Raw genomic sequence first — 22,779 nt, forward strand, 5'->3', positions numbered from 1 at the left:
TTTTCTATGACTTTTACAAAAAAATAATAATTTTATTTTTAAACATAATCATTGGAAAAAGCTGTAGTTTGGCTCAGTAGTTTGTAATTATCTCTTTTTTATGTCCATGTTGCTTTTGATGTTTTGAACATAATTGCTTCTCCTTTTCACACGGAAACATTGTGGCTTTTTCTAGATTCTGGAACTTGTCTCTTCACCTTCACGAAGGAATAAAACGCCAGTTTATGTTTGCTCAGTTATATATAGGTAAATCCCTGCAGGTAGTTCTTTGTTACCATGTGAACACAATATTTTCAGCCATTATCTAATCTTGGTTATTAATAGGCTGTTTGAGTTTACAGGCAGAGTGCCAGAATTCTCGTATTATTTTTCCTTTACACTGTAGTCTTACTGAAGTAGAGATTGCTATAATGTTTAAACATAATTATTTAATTATTATTATTTTTTTATATAGAGTGTGTGCACTGGAGAATTTTGGAATGTATGTGTGTAAGTCCCTTCCGAGACCAAAACACTGATGTATTTTGATGTTCTTCTTATTGGGTACATAAAGCAGTAAAGATTTTGTTTAAGAGAAAAATCCCTTGATTTATCTAATCTATCTATTTATCCATTCACATATTTGTAAAATATGGAGAACATGATGCTTTCCACTGATTTACAAACCACCAATAAATTGCAAGGCAAAAGGTAATGGAGATTCAGTTGCAGCATTTGATCACAAGTTGCAAAAACATGACACAATATCATTATACCCAATATTGGCAGGTAATGATGTTCTAACCGTACTACCTAATGTGGCAAACCGGTATGTGAAAGGGTCGAACAACTTAGGAAAGGGGTATGTTATGGTGAGAAAAGAGGCTCTGCGTAGGAAACGCACAGGACATGTTTGAGGTTGACAGACAAGCCAAGAAGCCAGCCAAGGAGAGATTCCCATGTGCAGAGTTGTGGTGCAATTGTTCTTGTATAGACAGACGCAGCTTGCATTGCACCTGTGCAGCCCAACAAGTACATTTAATAAAAACAAGTTTGTATATATGGTGGTGGAGGGGCTTCTGCTTAAAATGAGCCCCCAGGACAGTGCAGTATGGATCATCAGATGAGACTGTCCATGCGAGATCCGGGCCAGTTGGGAGCTATAGGTCTAGGTCAGGCATAGGCAACCTTCGGCTCTACAGATGTTTTGGACTACACCTCCCATGATGCTTTGCCAGCATTATGTGTGTAAGAGCATTATGGGGGATGTAGTCCACAACATCTGGAGAGCCGAAGGTTGCCTATCCCTGGTCTAGGTTGTGCTCAGTAAATATACTTTAAATCTTATCTCCAAGTGTGTGAAGTCCAAAACTGATAATTATGGTCGTTGTTTCTGGATCCAAATGGTGGCTCTTTTTATTACTGGGTTTTTGTGCAAGTAATGACTCCTCCAAACAGTTTTTATTTTTTCAGAAATGGGTTTGCATTTTTATTTGTTAGGATTTAAAGTAAGTTCCTTTTTGAAAAGGATTTGTGACCACTTCAAGAGAAGCAGTACTGGGGAATTATTATAAAAATGTAAAAGAGCAGATATAAATTAGCATTTCTTGTTTAGTGTCTAAACATAATTTAGTTAAAGGGAAGCAGTCACATCTCTGAAAATTAAACAATTGAATAAAACACAGAATATTACGTAAAACCTGATATTTATAGATTTTCAGATATAATTTTTTTTCTTTTTCTAGACAAAAACAGGGTCACATTGCATTAGAGTATAAGAAAGCACGGCCATGGGAGAGATTTAATACGGTTTGTCTTTTTTGATCTCGAAGATGTTTGTACTTATTAAAAGTAAGATTTTACTATATTTAGTGGGGCATGTGGTGGAGGAGAGGAGAGAGGAGAGAGAGAAGGGGTAGGGGGGCTAGATGGTGGCTTTAACACTATAGGGTCAGGAATACATGTTTGTGTTCCTGACCCTATAGTGTTCCTTTAAATTTGGTGGCACCAAGGAGAAGTGAAAGCCATTTTTCTGGCACAAAAAGTGACAGATTGATCTGCTACTTTGCTGTAAAAATAGCGTACATTAATAAAAATATAACCGGAAACTTAAAATGGATGGTGTGAAAAAAGGCAAAATTTATAAATTGCACAAAAAATAAAAAGCCCAAACTGTCGGCAACACTTTGATATAACTCCTTTATTATTATTTTTATTATTATTGCCATTAACCCCTTAAGGACAGAGCTTCAGAAGCTTGTCTTTCACTTAATGACAACGGCATTTTTTGCATTTTTTGCTATTTGCGTTCAACTGCAATTTGCTTTTTACTTATTCATTGCACCGACACATATTATATACCGTTTTTTAAAGGACAGAAAGGGCTTTAATTTGATGTAACACATATATATATAAATGCTTATTTATTATTAAAAAAATACAGAAATATGCAAAAAAATGAATTTTTGTGTGTTTTTTTTACAGTTTTTGCAATAATAATGTGTACATAATTAGTGCAGGTTAAGGAAAGTAATTAAAAATAAATTCATTTAGTTGTTCTGAATTACAGAATATATAATGTGTCTGGGATTTTCAGTTTTTTTTGGTAGTTACAGGTCACAAAGCACAAGGAGTAAAATACACTTTTTATGTGGAGCGATTTTAGAATTTGGTATGTTTGTCTTGTAAGCCTAATAGCCATAAAAGAAAACAAAATTGCCACACAAAAGTATATATTTATATAAAGTAGACACCACAGGCTATTTACCTAAGGTTGTTTTGACACTTTCTACGTAGCCATTTTACCGCCAACCTCTGCTAAATATTGGAGTAAAATTGTGTTTTTTGGGGGTTTTCGCACACAAACTTATAACAAAGAACTTCTCATGTGTATTTTGTAAAGTTGGTGTGTGCTATTCCTGTACAAAGTTTTATTATGTGTTCAGTTACTTCTGCTGAGTACAACGGTACCCCCATTGTATGTCTTTGGCACTATTTCGTGAAGCTACAGTGCCATATAGGAGACCTGTCCTTTTCAGTATTCACAGTAGAATTTTGAGAGACGGGTTTAATGAGCCTATGCTTCCATTTGGGGTATTATAACAGTTTGACTGTTCAAAAAAACCCCACAAAGGCCTACCATTTGTAAAAGTAGACACCCCAGGGTATGTCATAAGGTGCATATTGTGCCTTAACATGCCCCCATTTTTTTACCATTACATGCCAAAGTATGTGGTAAAAAATAATTTTGTGCATTTTTTACATACGGATTGCATTTTTGCTGGGCATTTTGTATATTTCATATGTGCCACTAAGCTCAAACCCCCCAAATTATGCTCAGCTAAGTCTTCTGAGTAAAAGGACACCCCCATTGTATGTCTATGGCACTATTTCGTGAAGCTACAGTGCCATATAGGAGACCAAGCCATATCAGTTTTTACCGAACTTTGAATTTTGACGCCGGGCCTAAGTGCAATTTCCAAGCATCTTCGCAGGTTTTAAATTCAAACTACCCCACAAAGGCCTACCATTTCTTAAAGTAGACACCCCAGGGTATTTCAAAATGCATATTTTGAACCTTAGCGTGGGATCATTTTTCCGCTAGCGTGTACCAGGTGTAGTGGTAATAAGCGTTTTTTTCTGCCTTTTTGACACACAAAGTGAGTTTGCACAGTATATTTTGCAAACCATATGTGTACTACCACTGTATAATACTTCATATGTTGCTCAGCTATGTCTGCTGAGTACAAAAATACCCCCGTATGTACCTTTGCCAGGTATATGTGGACATCGGAGGGGCACATTTGGGACACAGCCATTCCATTTTTTTTCAAACTTTACATTTTTACGCTGTGCCCATGTCCCATTGTAGAGTATTTTACCAGGCTATATAAACCAAATACCCCATAAAGCCATACCATTTCTTAAAGAAGACATCCCAGGGTATTTTAAAAGGCATATTTTGAACCTTAGCGTGGGATCATTTTTCCGCTAGCTTGTACCAGGTGTAGTGGTAATGAGCGTTATTAAATGTATTTTTTTACTTTTTAAAACTTTTTTTACTTTTTAAAACTATTTTTTAAACTTTTGTTTTGCTTATTAATTTTTTTAAAGTTTCCTAAACTTTCGTAAAACTTTTTTTTACAGATTTAACATTTTTCTAAGCTTTTTTTTTACGTTAACCCCTAACTAGCAGTAAGCAGCACTAACAGTAAATTCCCCATTTTCTCATAACTCCCACCCACCCCAGCTAGCAAAATATTTAATTATACAATATTTAAATTAGTTAATTAAATAAATTTAACCCCTGAGGGTTAAAAAATAAATAAAAGTTAATCGTCAGGGGTTAAAAAAAAATTAGATCACAGTATAATACTGTGATCTGTATTTTGATCACTGTAGGCAGTGATCGACTGGCAGGGAAGGGGTTAATTTTTATTTGGACTGGGTAAAGGGTTTATTTTTTTACATTTTTTACTTAAACGTTATTAAAACTTTTTTGAAACTTTTTTTTAACTTTTTAAAGCTTATTTTTAAACTTTTTTTTAACGTTAACCCCTAGTTAGCCTAATACTAAATCCCCCAATTCCCCACTAACTTCCACCCTCCCCAGCTAGCTAAATTTATAACTTTAAATTTTTTAAATTAATTAATAAAATAAATTTAACCCCTGAGGGTTAAAAAAAATTATAATTAACCCTCAGGGGTTAAAAAAAAAATCAGATCATAGTAAAATGTAATCCCTGCCAATTGATCACTGTAGTCAGTGATCAATTGGCAGGGAAGGGGTTAATTTTATATTAAAATGGGTAAAGGGGGGGTAAAGGGGGGTGGGATTTTAATTTAACTTTATTGTTTTGTCACCAGGGGGCAGGATCACTGAAGATCCGGCTCCCTGCACTTCACACAGAACCAGGAAGTGCAGGGAGGCGGAGGTGAGTATAGAGAGCACATGTGCCCGCTCTGGCATGCTGTCAGAGCGGGCACATGTACTCTGACGGCCCGATCCGGTGCTCCCGGTATGCCTCTAATGCAGAGGCAGACCGGAGCACCATTAACCCCACGATCGCCGCGATTGCGGCGATCTGGGGTTAATTTTAACGGGTGACGGACGAGGTCCGTCACTCGTCGTTAAGGCAATCCAATGGGCAGAAGTGGTCTGGGTGCCTGGAATGTCCCTTTAATGGCAATTAATGCCAACTCCCACTAGCCTTAACCCTGCAACTGTAATTATTGCAGTTCATAAACTGCAATAATTACCTTGCAGGGTTAACTCCTCCTCTAGTGGCTGTCTACTAGACAGCCACTACAGGGCACTTCCTGCTTCATAGCACAGAAAACCTGTGCTAGAGCGTCGCTGGACATCCTCATGCTGTGTGAGGACCTCCAGTGTCGCTCAGTTCCCCATAGGAAAGCCCTAATGTGCATGCACGGCTGACGTGATGAAGGGGAGGAGTGACCCGAAACCACCAGGGGGGGGGGGGGTCTCAGGTAAGTCACTGAAGGGGTTTTCACCCCTTCAGCAACCGGGGATGGGTGGTGGGAGGGAGAAGGGACCTGCATTCCTGGCACTGTTGGCTTTAATATAGCGCCAACAGATTCCGTAGCGCTTTACAATATTATAAGAGTGCGGATTTAGCTATAAATAGGACAATTACAAGAAAACTTACAGGAACGATAGGTTGAAGAGTTTCTGTCTCTCTTTCTCCACTTCTGTTCAGTGACCAAAAAGGATAGTGCTTATAACATTGAGTCAAGATGGAGGCGCACAGTTGTACGGTAGAAGGGGAAAACAAACGTTTTGCAGAATATAAAAACATATTTGTTAAGCATTCGGCATAAATAAGCATAGCATCAAAAATACTGGAGAAAACCGTATCCCTTTAAAACACAAAGCTATAGCAAAGAGTACAGAGGGAAGCTCGGTTTACGAATTTAATGCGTTCTCTGGGACGTTTCTTATTGCGACAAATTTGTAAACCGAAAAGCGGTTTCCCATAGGCATGCATTGAAAACCAATTGGCACCAATTTTATCTTGAATGATCCAATTGACCAATGGCTCCAAAGCTCGATGCAAAATCCGCTCCAACACCTCCACACTCTATGCCACGTGTTACCCGTAGACTCCAGCATGCACGGTGGCGGCGCTATAAACCTCCCAGGCGCAATGCATCCTGGGGAAACTCGCTTTGTATTGCGAAAAAAATTGTTAACCGAGGCATTATTTTCAATGGATTTTCATTTGTAAATCGAAAATTATGTTAACCGATGTGTTTATAATTGGGGGGAGGAGGAGAGGAAATGGGTTGATGGTGTAAGACTAGCTCTCTGTCTCTATGCAAGTTCTGACTTAAGTAGTGATATTTCTTTTTTTAGACCTATCAATTATAGATTTATAGCCCCAAACCATTTTTATTACTATGGCAACCTCCCATCCATCTCGCAGTTAGATTAATTTATTTTAACTTTTAAAAAAAAAATCATTTTCCTAAATGAATTATATATATTTAGGAATTATGGGGGTACTTAGCTTAACAGAAGTCCAAAATGAGTCCTCTAGTTATGCTTTAAACTAAAGTATTGAGTATGTTGCTCCATTTATTGTTAGTGAAGCGAGATCCAGTTATGGATTCCAGTATAATTGTATTGTTGTGCATATAAAAGCCTCCTCTTTGTGTCTCTATTCGTTCAGGCTCACTATCGTTGATTGCTTATTTTTCCGTGAGTAGTACATTTCTGATCTTCCCTTGGATACCTTTTTAATGGCTTACGGCCTTTCTCTGTCAATGTTAGTACAGGCACAGTCATCGAACTGTTTACATGTGAAATGCATCCCATTTGTACCTCTTCAAGTACACAAGGCTACAATCTTTATTATAGAGACACGGTAGTGTGGCAGGGATTATAGGGAGGTGTGGCTTGTCACACTCTCACTTCTCTTATCAAATGAATGCAGCCCATCTGTCTAGCCATCGGAGACTACTCGATCATACTGTGCTGGGCAGCCAGTGCTTTGCACCAGTATTCTGTAATAAACTGAATCTGGGTGCTTCTGGAGAGGTCAGAGAATCTGTCTCCTTGTGCTCTGTGTAGAAGCCAGTTAACTGATCACGTTCATTCACTTTTAAAGACCATGCATAGTGTGAGGGAGATTATCTCTAGACCAGCGGTTCCCAACCTGTGTGCCAGGGCGCCGCGGCGGGCACTCACGGAAGCTGCAAGTTATTTTTCGGTGCTATGATGACCGCAACGGGAACTGTGCCTCCCTCTCTCCTGCTGGCTCTGCAGGACTGAAGGGGAGATCAGTGATCTCCCTCTCCAGCCCGCTAGTGCTTTGCAGGGGAGGGAGAGAGGACCCGGGGAGCTCTAACATGCAGCTCGGCCTGGTTCTCCTCTCGCGGGAGGGCAGGGCATTACCGTACTACTGGCACCAAAACCACTACAACGTGGTGTAATGGTTAGTGTGCCTGTATTGTTTCTTTAAATAATCTATTAGTACCCCTCCCAAGATTAGGTTCTGGATCTGCGCTTGAACGGCAAGTATTTCTGCCGAACAGGGGCCCAGTATCTGCCGCTGCGCTGTACATGTATACAACCTAAACATTTTTTTGACTTGGGGCGCCTTGGAAAAATGTTAAAATATTAAGGGCGCCTTGAACCTAAAAGTTTGGGAACCACTGCTCTAGACTGTTACTTTGAGGAGGGTCCTCATTAACCGATTGTTCCTGTAATATTTTGTAATTGTCTCATTTATTGTTAATTTCCCCCTTTTTATAATATTGTGAAACGCTGCAGAATAAGTTGTCGTTCTATAAATGCTAATAATAATATTAGACCTTTTCAATATGTAATTTATTATTCTTTTCACTTTAAAAGGACATTTGTAGGTACCCATACCACTTCATGCCCACATCTGTGTAACTCCTTAACTGAAAACATTAGTTTTGCAGGAAGGGCAGTGTTTTTTTAATTTCAAATTAACATTCCTCTAGTGGATGTGAAGAAGACAGCCAGTAGAGGCACCTCCGCAGCTATATAAGGGTTAAACTTGGTTATAGCTCATCTGGTTCTCCCAGAGAGCGTTTCATTGGTGGAGTGCTGCATTTCTTTTGCCGTGTACATTCATTATCCTTCCAATGTTATCGGCAAGCATTGGATGGGCTGAGATCAACAATCTTGATCTCAGCCATGGGGGGCTTGCGCCAGCTCTGAGACCAGCACACCATGGGATGTAAGGTATGTGAAGCTTGTGTAGGTGGGTGGTCGTCTACATATGTAGAAGAACACTATATAATTAAGAATACATGTTTGTTTCTTGAAATCTTATGATGGTCTGAGGGTTACTGGGGGGGGGGGAGGGGGGGAGAGGAGAGACTCTCGAAAGATTCACACCGAGCCCTTTAACAACCAAGACCAGCTATCTAAGCTCTTGACTAATGGCTGGAAGATGGATACTTGCTGCAAATGTACGCAGGGTAACCTAAAACTAGCTGTTGGTTTATAATAGTCACACTTTTTTATTTTTAATTTTCTTAAATGGAAACAAGAACAACTACAGCTTATTATATAGTCAGTCTTTCAGGCATTTTGCAGTAGACACGGTCTTGGCAGAGAAAAGGCAATGTTTACATTATAGCCTAGGGATAACTCCCCTGGCCACTCCTCAGATGGCTACTAGATGTGCTTCCTGGGGCAGTGCTGCACAATGTGACTGCCATTCAGTGTCTCCACCCTCTGCATACAGACACTGAACTTTCCTCATAGAGATGCATTGAATCACTCTGAGGAGATGCTGATTGGCCGGGGCTGTGTTTGACTTGTGCTGGCTCTGCCCCTGATCTACCTCCTTGACAGTCTCAGCCAATCCTATGGGAAAGCACTGTGATTGGATCAGGCTACCATTTCTGATGTCACCTTATTTCCAGCGCTGTGTGGGTCTGCCGGCGCTGGCCCCGCCCCCTTGGTGACATCATCCAAATTGCCGATTTTCAGCCAATCCAATGCTTTCCCATGGGGATTGGCTTAAATCGGCAAGGGGTGGAGCCAAACATAGTTTTGGCCAATCCACACCTACTCATAGAGATACGTTGAATCAATGCATCTTTATGAGGAAAATTCAGCGTCCCCATGCAGTGCGTAGGGACGCTGAACAGCATTGTTGCCTACTGTGTAGCACGGAGCCAGGAAGCATCACCAGGTGCCATCTGAGGAGTGGCCACTTGGAGGTGTCCCTGGGGGCAATGTAAAAACTGCCTTTTCTCTGAAAAGGCAGTGTTTGCATTAAAATGCCTGAAGGCAATGATTATACTCACCAGAAAAACTGCATTAAGCTGTAGTTGTTCTGGTGACTATAGTGTCCCCTTAAGTGTGTGTTTTGCAACTTTTAACGGCTTTATCTGTAATTGCAAAGCTTCTTACTGTAATAATTGACTGATAAAGTACACTTACTAACTTTTGTCACTTTAAGTTTGTTTGCTTGCTGAAGTGCTTTCTAGGTGAATGAAGTGTGTCCTTTTTGTACAATAAAATTTTTTTTTACCAGATTACCATAGAAATTGGCACTTTTATAAATTAACATTGTTACCTGCCCCTGGCTGTCAATCAGATCACTGGTCCTTCTGCTTGCTGATAGTTTAGCTCATTGAGCTGCATTAAGCAGTCTGTGATTGGACAGCCACAGAAAGTCTGGGCGGGGTAGAAGGGGAGGGCTTGCAAAGGCATATACAAGCTAGTTTTAGATATATCCCCAATGAAAAACGCATAATTGCATGTTATTATAGTGGGTAGAACTGCTTTAATTGTTAAAACATTGAGAACTTTTCACTTGGTGTGTTCCTTTAAGTCTCGCTATGTGTGCCTATATCAATAGGATTTTAAAATGCATAATCTGAAATGAAAGTGAACTGAAAATTAAATTTAAAGGGACAATATAGTCACCTGAACAACTTCAGCTTAATGAGGTTGTTCAGGTGGAACTATAGCTCCCTGCAGCCTTTCTCATGAGAAAATACAGTGTTTACATTCAAAGCATCCTGTATGTGTGGGAGTGACTTGAACGGACAAGCTGAAGACCGGAGACCGAGGAGGAGGGGAGGATTCAAACTGTAAGTAAACGTATTTAGTGAGGGTGAGTGGGTGACTGAGGGTGAGTGGGTGACTGGATGGATATGGATGACGGACATGGATATGGACGATATGGAGGGTGGGGATGGATGGATATAGATGGATATGGATGATAGGAATGGATGGATATGGATGGGAATGGATGATGGCGATGGAGAGTGTGTGTATGTCTTTAATTTTTTACTACTTGTGTGTTTGCATAGAAACACTATAGAGAGATCTCTATATATAGTGTTTCTATGCAAACATGCAAAACACAGTTTGGCTGAGGAGTGTGGCGGGTATAGAAAGCGAGCTGAGCTGTCAGTCAGACAGCTCAGCTCGCGAATGCGCATTCCGCACACATGCGCGGTTCTTCGCTGAGTTTCTTCATAGGGCGGCATTCAATGCCGCTCTATGAAGAATGCGATTGGTGCAGCGCGAAACCGCGCATGCGCACCACGTCGCGATGACGCTTCTCAAGGAGAAGCGTCCTATTGGTCGCTGGAACGGAGGTAAGTTTTTTTTTTTTTTTTTTTTTTTTTTTTTTTTTTTTAATAATTATTATTATTATTAAAACTTACTCGGATTTTTTATTTTTTATGGCAAGTTCATATAAAAGCAAGAAAGAAAGCTGGGGGAAACCTGTCTTTCTTGCTTTTATATGTTGACTATAGTGTCCCTTTAAGAAACGTTACATTATTTTTTTAATGCACTGTCAGGAAAAAAAAGAGATCAGGTGGCAGTGGACAGTAAAATAAAGGTAGGGATGTTAACTTGTAGGAACACGAAAAACAAGTATGACATCAAACACTAAGCAAACGAGATTAATGCACAAGCACAAAGCAGATCAGCCCAATGAACATGTCATTTTCTCATCGGTTCTGTCTCCTGTGTTCTCTCGGGAACTTTGTCTAGGTTATGAATGAAGCATGCCTCGGCATGTTCGGATCTGCTTAGCACTTCTCCGTTTGGTTGTACCATTAATTTTTAATGTTGAAACCTTGTAACCTGTATTGTAGCAGCTGTGCAAGCAGTTTTCTTAACTTCTTTTTCTCTTTTTTTGTTGTGGTTTAGGGAAGAATAAATACTGGTGTAACTCTTTGTGGGCCGTAATGATGGGCTTTGCAATGAAAGAGGGTAGATTGGCATTTTTATTTTCATTCTATGTAGCACCGAGTGACGCTTCAGTAAAGATATGTGTTGCTATATTGGTCTTGGTAAATGTTACTTTGTAGTGTTGGTTTAGGCAGACCGAACACCCTGGTTTGCCCAAAATGGTCCTGTAATTTTAACAAGTGTCCCACTTCCCGTTTCCATGACAATTCGAAGTTCTAAAATAAAATTTTGTGGCTTTTTAAATTTGGCACATCACTCCATAACTCTGATTGAACACTAAATTAACAAACTGAAGGCACTCGAAAGGGGATGTGAAAGCCACAATTTTGTTTGCATGATAAGTTCATCTTTAGAAAGGTGTAAATTTAATCTGTATAGTGTACTGAAACGGTCTCCGGTAAATTTTTATAGATGAAGAGATGTACTAAAAGAGTTCTACTTTCTCCTCCTCGGATATGTTCTCTACGAATGGATGTAGTGGCTGTGTGCGTAGTGCCTGGGTTGCAAATATGTCACATAGGGCAAGGGTGGCTTGACTCTAGTCAAAGTCATCCCTGTTTATCATATTTATAGTCTTTTACACTGTGGTAGCAGGGTATTGATAATGACTAAGAAAATAAATAATATACACAATAATGAAATGGTTTATCTCTCTATCTGTCTTCAGTTTGTGACCACAATGTATACACTGTAACTCCGCTGCTGCTGTTCTAAGTAGATTTCCCCTGACAGTTGTGTCTAAAGGAAACCTAGTTCTTTTCCTTTGACCTGAGTATATCCATTCCATCAAATACAATTTAGTTAAGGCCAGATAGGGACCGCTAAAAGCCGAAATCTCTGTTAAAAGGACACTCCGAGCGCTCTAACCACTACAGCTTAATGGAGGTCATTTAGTTGCTCCAATGGCCACTGGAGGGAATGCCCGCCTGCCAACGTCAAGGCAGACCCCCCTAAGCGGGTCCTACACTGACCCTTCACCTTGCTTCCTTGAGCTTCTGGCAAAGATATCTATAATGAGTTATGAGACAGAAAGGGATATTTTTAAATACACCCCTATATACTTATTACTCCTTTCTGTCTCATTAGAGATAACTTGCCAGAAGCTCAAGGAAGCAAGGTGAAGGGTCAGTGTAGGACCCGCTTAGGGGGGTCTGCCTTGACGTTGGCAGGCGGGAATTCCCTCCGGTTGTCATTGGAGTGATGGGAGTGAGCGCAGGACTTTTCTTTTTGTATTAGTACTACAGCTTAATGTTGATGCCAGGAAGCAGAGTGCATTTCCTCTGTTTTTGTGTTTTTGTCAAACTATTTTAGTGCACTTGAGAGACAAAAAAAAAAAACGGGGATTCCTCAGCACTCAAAACACAACCTCTTACCTTGAAACATCATAAAATTCCCTTCCTTGTTAATTTATCCAGTTTCGCGTGTGGCAGAATTGGTGGCTGTCCCTTTTTGCCGAGCAGAATTAATCCATCGTCCTTGGGTTTATTTCACATGACCATACTTGTAATACTCCCACTTTACTTAAACTGTCCTTTCTCCCTCCCTCTTCTCTAATCGCGCGCATGTCCACTCCTAGGTAATTGGAAAACAAGAAAGGTGATCATCCTGAGACTGATGAAGTTGGTATTCTGGGGTAATTTATACTTGACAGAGGAAGTGGAGCTTGCCTTAATTATAACATTTGTTTCCCTTTTTTAAAATTTAATTAGCCAGAGAAAGACCCATTCAATTAGGAGCCCCTCGTTCTCGTCTATGGGACCTTCTTTTATACCATAATCCCTTGTCCTGCAGGAGTTTATGGGATAAGTAGTTTATGCCCAGGAACTCATCACAAAGGCGAGAGGACCGACTTTGTAAAGTGATACCAGCCATATCCTGGAGACAGTCCTTTTAATTCACTTTCAAGGGTACTTTCTGCACCATCGGTTTTGCAGTCACGCAGAGGACCTTTGGTTGTTTGAGTGACTCATTAAACTGATTTCCTGTACCTCTCACATGGCGCTACATTTTAACATGATTGATTTTGGCAAATCCTCCATTCTTACTGACTTATAGACCAACAGAAGCAACACAGAACATATCTAGAAAGTTTAAGATTATTAAATGAATAATAAAAAGTTACTTTGCAATCATACAGTGTTGTATAAAACAGTCTGTAATTATTTAACTGGATAACCGTTAAATCTGCACGGTGTGAATGTATTTTAATAAATTGATTTTGTACTTTCAGATTTTGAATTGCGCTCTCCATGTGACTTCACTTGACATGTAAGTACATTTGCTACGAATTTACAAAGATTCACTTTCACTATTCCTTTGCATTTCTGATACAGTGATTCTTTTGTGAATGTAAAAATAGTTAGACGCACAAAACTGTTGCTGTATTTATTGTGCTTGTCGTATCATCTGTAAATGTACAGCTTTGTAAGAAATGGTTACCCGCAGACAGGGACAGCCTGCCAGTGTTCTGGGCTACCTGGCCAAATTCAGACGCAGGGACCCATCAAGGGTCACAGTTTAGAGTACCTGCTTCAATAAAAGGTGTGCAGGGACAGCAGCACAGAGAGTGCTCAGCAGTGTAATGTAAGTGGAAGCAAACAAAATAATTAGATTAACTCTTTTATTAGACTGCAGTGCGCCCTGGCAATAGACCTAAAATATGCACAGAATTGACATTAGGCAGTCCAGAACAGAGTTCTAGGCTGCCTGTGTCATGTGTGCTGGCAGTGCAACGAACACCTGGCACAAAAGTGTATATATCTCTGGATGTGCAGTGTTGAAAGCTGAAACACTGCACCTACAGATTGCTTCCTCTGTGACCACTTCTAAAAGCATATGTGGTTGTAGTAACCCATCCATTCCTTGCTTTTTTCCCTAGCCCAGTAAAAGGATTAACTATTTGTTGATGACGTGCAATGCCTGCCGATGACCTGATGCTTTTCACTGCCAATGTTTTAGAATATATTTACAGATTATTTAATATTAAATATATCCACATCTAGTTAACGCTTATGCTTACGGAAGGGTACGGTAACTTAACTGACCTTGCTTAATATGTATGATGGGATTTGTCCGTTATCACCTTCTATTTGTTTAACCCCTTAAGGACCAAACTTCTGGAATAAAAGGGAATCATGACATGTCACACATGTCATGTGTCCTTAACCCCTTAAGGACACATGACGTGCCTGACACGTCATGATTCCCTTTTATTCCAGAAGTTTGGTCCTTAAGGGGTTAAGGGGTTAAAATACCCACCATGGTATTTGCACATGCAGTTTTGCAAACTCTTGATTTAAAGGAACACTATAGGGTCAGGAACACAAACTTGTATTTCTGACCCTAAAATGTTAAAAAAAAATACTATTTAGCCCCCCTGTTCTTGCCTCCTCCCTTGCTTAAATAAATATAGTACAATCTTGCCTTTATTCCAGTCTGCTGCTGCTGGCTCTGCCTCTGATCTGCCTGCTTTGCTGATATCTTCAGAAGTGTTAAACAAAGCCAATCAATGCTTTTTCCATTGGATTGGCTGAGACTGTCGGTGAGGTAGATCAGGGGCAGAGCCAACGTCAAATGCTACCCTGGCCAATCCGCATCTCCTCATAGAGATGCATTGAATCTCTGAGGATAGCTCTGTGTCTTCATGCAGAGGGTGGAGACACTGAATGTCAGTGCTGCACAGTGTGCAACACTGCCCCAGTAAGCACCTCTAGAAGCCATCTGAGGAGTGGCCAGTGGAGGTATCCCTAGGCTGTAATGTAAAGATTACATTTTCTCTGGGAAGACCGTGTTTACTGCAAAAAGCCTGAAGGGAAAGATTCTACCCACCAGAACAAATGCAATAAGCTGTAGGTTTTCTGGTGACTATAGTGTCCCTTCAACTAATGTATAGATGCTGTATGCTAAATGGGTGCATTGGGGAATGCCCTGTAACTTACAGGGTGAATTGCAGATATGACACTATTGCACAAGGAATAGTAATTCTGTCATATGTAATGATCATGGCTCGCATCCTCCAGCCGACATACTTCATTTTTTTCCTTCTTGAAATAGAACATCTAATTGCACTTGTTACTTTGATTTTAAGACTATAGAACCTTTCACTTTTCATGTTAATTGGCATCTTTATAGCACTTTACAACATATGTATCCACTTACGATATGGTTTGTAAAACTGGGCTACTGTCTCCATTTCCGTGGGATTTAATTAGAACTTATATTTGTCTCCTTGTTAAAGTGCCATCAGGGTTAAACTAACGGAATGGTTAAAAAAATAAATAAAAATGTATACCGTGCAGTTTTTACAAGGTCTAGACTTGGAAACGTCTACTGCAACATTAGTACGTTCGGGATTCGTTCGGGATTCGTAAGAAAGGCAGAAGATTTCAGACACTGATTCCATCATTTGTCTTTGTACAGTTCCACGTTCGGCCACTGTGGGGACCTATCATCTGATGCAGCTACATTTTAAGTGAATCTTTCCATGAATACTAGAATTATACTGTATTCTCTATAGTCTCGTCTAGTAGTTATTTACTAAAATTGTCTTGAGATAACCCCAAGTGCAAAATGCACCCCCGGCCCCCTTTATTACTGGTCACTTTAAAGCTCTTGCTCTCACCTAAAAGCAAAGTAAGTACAATAAAGCCGGATTATTGCAAAACAATCCCAAAATGTGGCAGCAGTTATCTCCTAAGGTGCTGCTTACTTAGTTAAGCTTGTAATGACTGTTATTCAAGCAATAGCCATATGTCAAGCCATTGAAGAGAAATGGCTGTGTAAACATCATAAATCCGACTTGGGTCACTAGTGCAATGCTTACAATGTTTATTGCAGTTAAAGAAAAATACTATTGCTTTAAAAATAAACAAGAATGTTAAAAGAAGGGGAATATGCCCCAAAATGAACTATCCTGTAACCTTTGTGAGGATAGGTTTTATCATTCATGTTTTAGGTCATAATAATTTTGTGCCACAATATCGCTTCTTAAAATCACAATTTATAAAAGATTTTACAGTCTCCCATGTTATAGCACAGTTCACACTGTCCCCTCATATAATGTGTGTTATGATGTTGATTAATACAAGTAAAGTTTTATTTATTTATATTTATAAATGTCAGTAATTTTCTAAATTTATTTTTAGTTTGTGCAGTGATTTAGTGTTCGCAAGTTGTCCAGGTGTCTGCTCACATCGTGACCATATGTCTGTAAGGAAAATCAAATGCTGTGCTGGTTCTCTTAAAATGTAAAAAGGGACAGAGCCCCCTCATCCCTCATCCCCCCCCCCCCCCAAAAAAAAAGCAAAGGCAGCGTGACCCAGATGCATTTTGTGCACTTACCCACAGTGAGCTGGTGCAAGTGTTCAATTTTGATGTGTCACTAGTAAAAAAATGACAATTATCTGACAATTGTTTACACCAGCAAACAAACACGTTTACGCAAATATACAAACCAAAATATAATACTTTGAAAGATATCCAATAAATGTTTATAAACTTAGACTAACTTATAGGGCACACCTCTCAGCTAGGGGAGTTTCTTAACCCCTCTCCCTCTTCAGACCTGATTCAGACCTGGCCATTAATGACAGAAACCAGACCTTATTGCACAGAATATAGAAACCCAACACCTGAGCCTGCTCTTCATGAATCACAATGATCACACTGACCCCCGCACCTCCCTCGTCAGGATGTTGCAAGGCGACGAGCCCTTCCAACTGCGCATGTGTTAATCTGTCAGGCATGCCCAATGCTTTTTTCCAGCATTCTTAGGGATAAGACACTGAATAATTAGATCGATGTCCTCCCCGGAGTGGGTGTCGAAAGCAAAAGAAAAAAGCAGGTAAATATGAAAAAAATCATATTTACCTAATTCTTTCACGATGCAGAGTAAGACCCCTATCTCATTCAAAGCTAAAGCTTTTGAATGAGACCGTTGTCTCAGTGATGCAACGTTAAGCAAATGTTCACTTCTCATTTTTTAAAAGTTTTAATTACAGTTAATGAAAACATTTTAAATAATGGATGTTGGTTTTGGTATAATTTCACTTTTACTAAGGAGCCATGTTTCAGACTCTGTTACAGACACTAACTTACAGACAAAAACTACAGCTCCCATGATGCTTTGCCATACTTTAAAAATTGCCTCTATCGAAACTTCAGACTGATTAGGACGGCCGCATTGTCAGCACTTGAACTTATGATTTAATTTAGGAACGCCCTTTTATTCGTCATTTTGACACACAGGGCAACATATTATTCTCTCGCGTAAATGATCTTCCAGCTTCCATAGGAATGCAATAGTCAAATCGGTCCCTTTGAGAAGAATTCTATTGGGCGGTTGACACAGGGCTTGACAAAATTGCTTTGAATCTAGGAGCCAGCAAAAAAAGTTAGGAGCCAGGTTTTTCAATATCAAAAATAAAATTCTTAAAGGGACACTAGTCACCAGCACCACTACAGCTTAATGTAGTTGTTCTCGTGTCTATAACCTGTCCCTCCACACTTTTTAATGTAAACCCTGCCTTTTCAGAGAAAAGGCAGTATTTACATTGTTGCCTAGTAGCACTTCTAGTGAAAGTCACTCAGGCGGCCTCTAGCGTGCATCCTGGGTCAGTGCTGCACAGGAGGCGCTGAATGTTTTCCATAGAAATGCATTAATTCAATGAGGAGATGATGATTGGCTGGCTGCCCACCTTCACTCTTAGGCGGCCGACTACCCTAGGGGCTGAATGGGCCAACAAATCCCAGGCGCCAGGACCAAAATCCTAGTCGCCATGGCAACCTGGCGCCTGGGATTGACACATGTCATTACCCGTGTGCCATTTTTGGCTGGAGTAGAAAGGGGAGAATCTCCTCACTGTCATCCTCCTGTAGATGGTGTGAAACAGTAGTGAGAAGAAAGGATTTGCTTCTGTATAAAAAGGAAAGTAACCCTTATTTTTATGTTGTGGTGCCTGGTGTTTGAAGGGGTTATGGAACCTTGAATGTTAAACCAAATATTGTTTTTAAGCATTGGAGTGTTCCTTTAATTCTGACTTGTGCAAGCAGCAGCATTGTATTAGTTCTCCTTTATTTAATTGTATTATTTAGTCTGTACTGTGCAGTGTATAAAGGGTTATAGTATGTTATGTTACATTCCAATAGCAATGTACACTCCCATCCACACCATTTCCACACACCATGCTGCCTATATAGTTTATTTTCATTTTAAATAACTAATCTGCCCACCTCTTCCAATCCATTGTGTGTTTTCTTTCCCGCAGTGTTTTTCCAGTTCTAGAACTGTTCCATTTCCTTGCAAACAAAAAATACGCACTCACTTAATGCTTTGTTTATCCAAATGTGTGTGTGTGTGTGTGTGTGTATATTGACCTATTTTTCACGCTTGTGTAGCAGGCCAGCCAGTGTGGACTGTGTTAACCCCTGCCGACCCAAAGGTCGGCAGGGGTTAACTGTCGGACTCTCAGTGCCACATGGTACAGTCAAGTGGGTGTCTCACCTGTCCAATGGGCTCACTAGGCCTCACTCGCACCACCGAGGATTGCAGAGAGAACAAGTTGTGTTAGTGACCTCAACGTGCTCCGGTGGGCTTCCAACACAGGTATGCTGGGAGTCGAATTCTGGGTTCAATATAAGTCTTAAAGCTTCAGCTCAAAGAAAATGCTTACAGTCGCCATGCTGTTCAGGTCCCGCCCCTGGCCTTTTAGTCTTTTATTTCAACCTAGATTTCTATTCATATGCATGGTTTACAATCTATGACTATACCATTAACTGATACTAACCTCCGGGTTAAAAACTCATCTTTTTCCAGCGCTGGGCTCATCCGGTCATGGCTGTCCCTGCCCATGTTCTGTCAGCACATCCATTCAAAGCGTGGAGATGTTGAAAGTCAGTGCTGCACATAGTGCAGTGATAACCCAGGAAGTAACTCTAGTGGCCATTTGAGTGACTCACTGGAGGTGTTTATAGGCATAATGTAAACACTGCCTTTTCTCTGAAGTGCTTTGTTTAATGTTTAATAAACATTTTGTTATAAAACTTGTTTCTTTTTTTTCCTCTGAAAAGGCAGTGTTTACATTAAAAAGCGTGCCGGGACATTCTATAGACACCAGAACTAGATTAAGCTGTAGTTGTTCTGGCACCTATAGTGTTCCTTTAATAGTGGTTACAGCTCAGATCACTAAAGGGACACTATAGTCACAAAAACAACTACAGCTTAATGTAGTTGTTCTGGTGTCTATAGAATGTCCCGGCACGCTTTTTAATGTAAACACTGCCTTTTCAGAGGAAAAAAAGAAACAAGTTTTATAACAAAAATTGTATTAAACATTACTGTTCTCTTCTTATTTAGAGCAGCGCTGATATTAAGAATAAAGCCATCAGGAAGGGCGTGAGAAAATAGACTTTCTAATTCCCATCCAAAACATGAATGCAGACCAGACTGATGAGTAAGTTCTATTCTCCCTCAGTCTGTTTCATCATAATTCATCCAGAGTTGTTGTCAGCAAATCGTGCAGTAGTTCTTGTCTTGTTTATTAATCTGCTTTTAAGAGTCTCTCTCTCTAGGTCCCTTCATGTTTTATTGGTTTGAGTCTTTCGTTATGTTTAACTCTTTAATCAATGGTGATCTGTTATGTCCATAAGGAACCCAATCAATTCATTACTGCAGGCTGCAGAACCATCCATGCTGCCGTAAGCAAGCCTCCAACAGTTTTGGATTCAGCAATGCAGTCTTGCATGCGTTTTTTTATTTTTTCCCCCTCTGTTGTCCTGTTCCTGGGTAGATCAGGGAATTGTTCCCAGCAATCACCGAGCATGGGTATGATTAAAGGGATACTCCACTCCCAAAAAATGTAAATCACTGTTTAGTAGATAGAATCCCAAAGAAAGTATTTATGCATTGAATTATTATACTTTTTTTTTTTGGGGGGTAGGGGGAGGAGTGGTATATCTAGAACAGCTTGCAAAAGCTGCATATCTCTTCACTGCAGCTTTTGCAATCCCTCCCCTTCTAACCCCGCCCAGACATTCTGTAGCTGTCCAATCACAGTCTTTGCAATGCAGGTGCTCTGAGCAATTGCTGCCTCTTAAGTTTAGTTCCTCAGAGCTAACCAAACCAGGACGTAACATGAACGGTTGTCTGGATGACAGCCCAGGGAGTAGGAGTGTAACCTGGTTAATCCATAAAAGAATCAATTTCTATTAAAATCTGCAATTTTTGTAATATTGAAAGAGAACACACTTTTCACACACAAAGCATCTCAGCAAGTTTAAGTGCTTTAGGGGGTCTGGCGTGTTCCTTTAACGTGCTCTTATTTTGCTGAGTACTCAGGTTAGAAGCATTCTGTGTATAGACTGGACGGAATGGGAGTTGCTAGCGCAGACCCATTTCAGCCGGGCTGGTACATCACTTGGTTCTGTCCTCTTGTCTCAAGTTAATGCTTCCCATTGTTGTGAATGTTACATAGGGCCTTTAGGGCCAGATTATGATATAAAAGTCCAACATTTTGGTACTTTGAGGGTTAAATAAACCAACCACAGAAACAGCAATACATTATTTTCTTTATTAAAAAAAAAAAAAAAAAAAAAAGTTTGTTTAAAGATGTTTAGAATGTTGCAGTTTCTTACCTCCTGCATTGTCATGGGATGTAACTCATGATACTGCAGTTTGTTACAATACAGGTGGTCCTCATTTAGCGACCTACCTGTTTTATGACGGCTCTCACTTACGACCAGTTGTAAGTGTGAGCTGTTGTGGGGACTCACTGCTCTGGTGCGTGTGCTTATGTTCGGGGGAAACTACCCCGAACATAGACGAACGCACGAGAGCAGGGAATCCCTCTAATCTATGTTTCCGTGAAATTTCCCCGAGCAAAGATTAGAGGGATTCCCTGCTCTGGTGTGCCTGTCTATGTTCGGGGAAGTTTCCCCGAACATAGACAAACGCACCAGAGCAGGGAATCCCTTAACTCCTCACTGGCTAATTTGTTCTACGACCGGGTCGTAGGAACGGAACCCGGTCGGTAAGTGAGGAGTGTCTGCAATTCACTGGTCTCCTGTTCCAGGCTGCAATTTCTTGGGTCTCCTATTCCAGTTTTCTGATTGAAGTGGGCGGCAGACTTGCAAGTGAGGGAGTTTTAGAATTGCTAATTTAATATTGAAAGGCCCGCAGGACTCTGTTTGCCTATAAGGAAAAATAACATAAAAACCCACAACACTGGATTGTTGTTGGGCAGTAATTAAAATGAAAGTTTGTGTCTTTAATGCTACACATTGTACTTATGCTCCTGTGGGCCCACATCACTAAAATCACGACAGACTGCAATTCCCACAAGGCACCTTAAAATCCGTACACAGCAGATAATGTGCCACAGTAAAATAAAAATTCCGGTTTTATATATGCTCAATTGCCAAGTGTGTCTTAATTGAATTATTTTTAATTTATTTAATTTATTTTGTTATCTAGCTGGGAATATCATCGTGCAACTTAGACCGGGATGTTGTCTAAAATATTGCAAAGATTTTTACAGCAACAGGTTTTTACAATCATAAGACTATAACATAACACAAGCAAGTGTCCTGCTTGTGGTTCATATTGGTAAACCCAAAAAGTGCTGTATTGTTTAAAAAGTGAGTTGAAGCAATGTAACTACTTCAGCTCCATGTATGCTGTGGTGAGATGCAAGTTGGCCAATCTCTCGGCTATCACTACCGGCCACAATGGGCAGATTGACATTGATAACAACGAAGTGTAAGTGTCACATTGTAAATTTGTGGTGAAGAAGTGGGAAGTCTCTGGGTTCCAGGGAGAGCCCTGCCTTTTGTCATACACTCCCCCCTCCCCCCCCCCCCCCCCCCTCAAATAAATGCGGTGCCCATAGTGTATTGATTGCATGACTGCTATGCTTAAAAGGGACACTGTAAGCACCCAGACCACTTAATCTCCTTAACATGCTTTGGGTGAAGTGTTTCTGTCCCTTAAACTATGCGAGTGAAAGCCTTGCAGTTTAAGACAACGTGGCTTATTCTGGCTTCTGACGGAGCATGACTCTGTGAAATGATGTTGGACGTCCTCACACTTTGCTAGAGGACGTTGAGCATCTTCAATTCAGCATGACGTTGCCGGAGATGGAGACAGATCCAGCGCTGAGGGATCCCTGTGCTAGAATTAGGGTGAGTGTTAAAAGGGTTTTTTAATCCTTTTATGCCTTGGGGCGGGGACGCCTACAGTCAGGACAGGTGTACAGTTTTGTATTACGAACGTTATAGTGTTCCTTTAACTGTGAGCTGTAGTTGTCCCTTTAATTGGACCACCTTCCTGATGTTTCGAACACTAATCCATTATTTACATTTACTGAAATCACCTGAATATCTGCCAGCAATATATATTTACTTTTACACAGAGATATCCTTGTATGCTTTGGCAATGAACAGCATTCGTGACAAATGTACCTTTTCCCTGTTTTCTTCTGTTACATTTTTTATTCTTTTTTTCTTTCTTTATGGGGCCATGAAGTAAAGATACAGTATTACTCCCAACATACCATCTATTGTTTTAGGAAAAATGTAAATTGGAG

The 22,779-nt window shown here is 40.2% G+C and overlaps 1 protein-coding gene across 3 annotated transcripts in view; it reads left to right on the top strand.

Annotated features, from left to right (window-relative positions):
- TIAM1 (TIAM Rac1 associated GEF 1) overlaps window positions 1-22,779 on the top strand; it is a 277,233-nt gene that overhangs the window by 99,230 nt on the left and 155,224 nt on the right. For all 3 annotated transcript variants that reach the window (XM_063447935.1, XM_063447957.1, XM_063447946.1), the window contains exon 2: window positions 13,431-13,468. The gene's annotated coding sequence lies outside the window, so the exon portion shown is untranslated. The remainder of the gene's footprint in view (window positions 1-13,430; window positions 13,469-22,779) is intronic.

Source organism: Pelobates fuscus, chromosome 1, assembly GCF_036172605.1.
Source record: "Pelobates fuscus isolate aPelFus1 chromosome 1, aPelFus1.pri, whole genome shotgun sequence".
Lineage (NCBI taxonomy): Eukaryota > Metazoa > Chordata > Amphibia > Anura > Pelobatidae > Pelobates > Pelobates fuscus.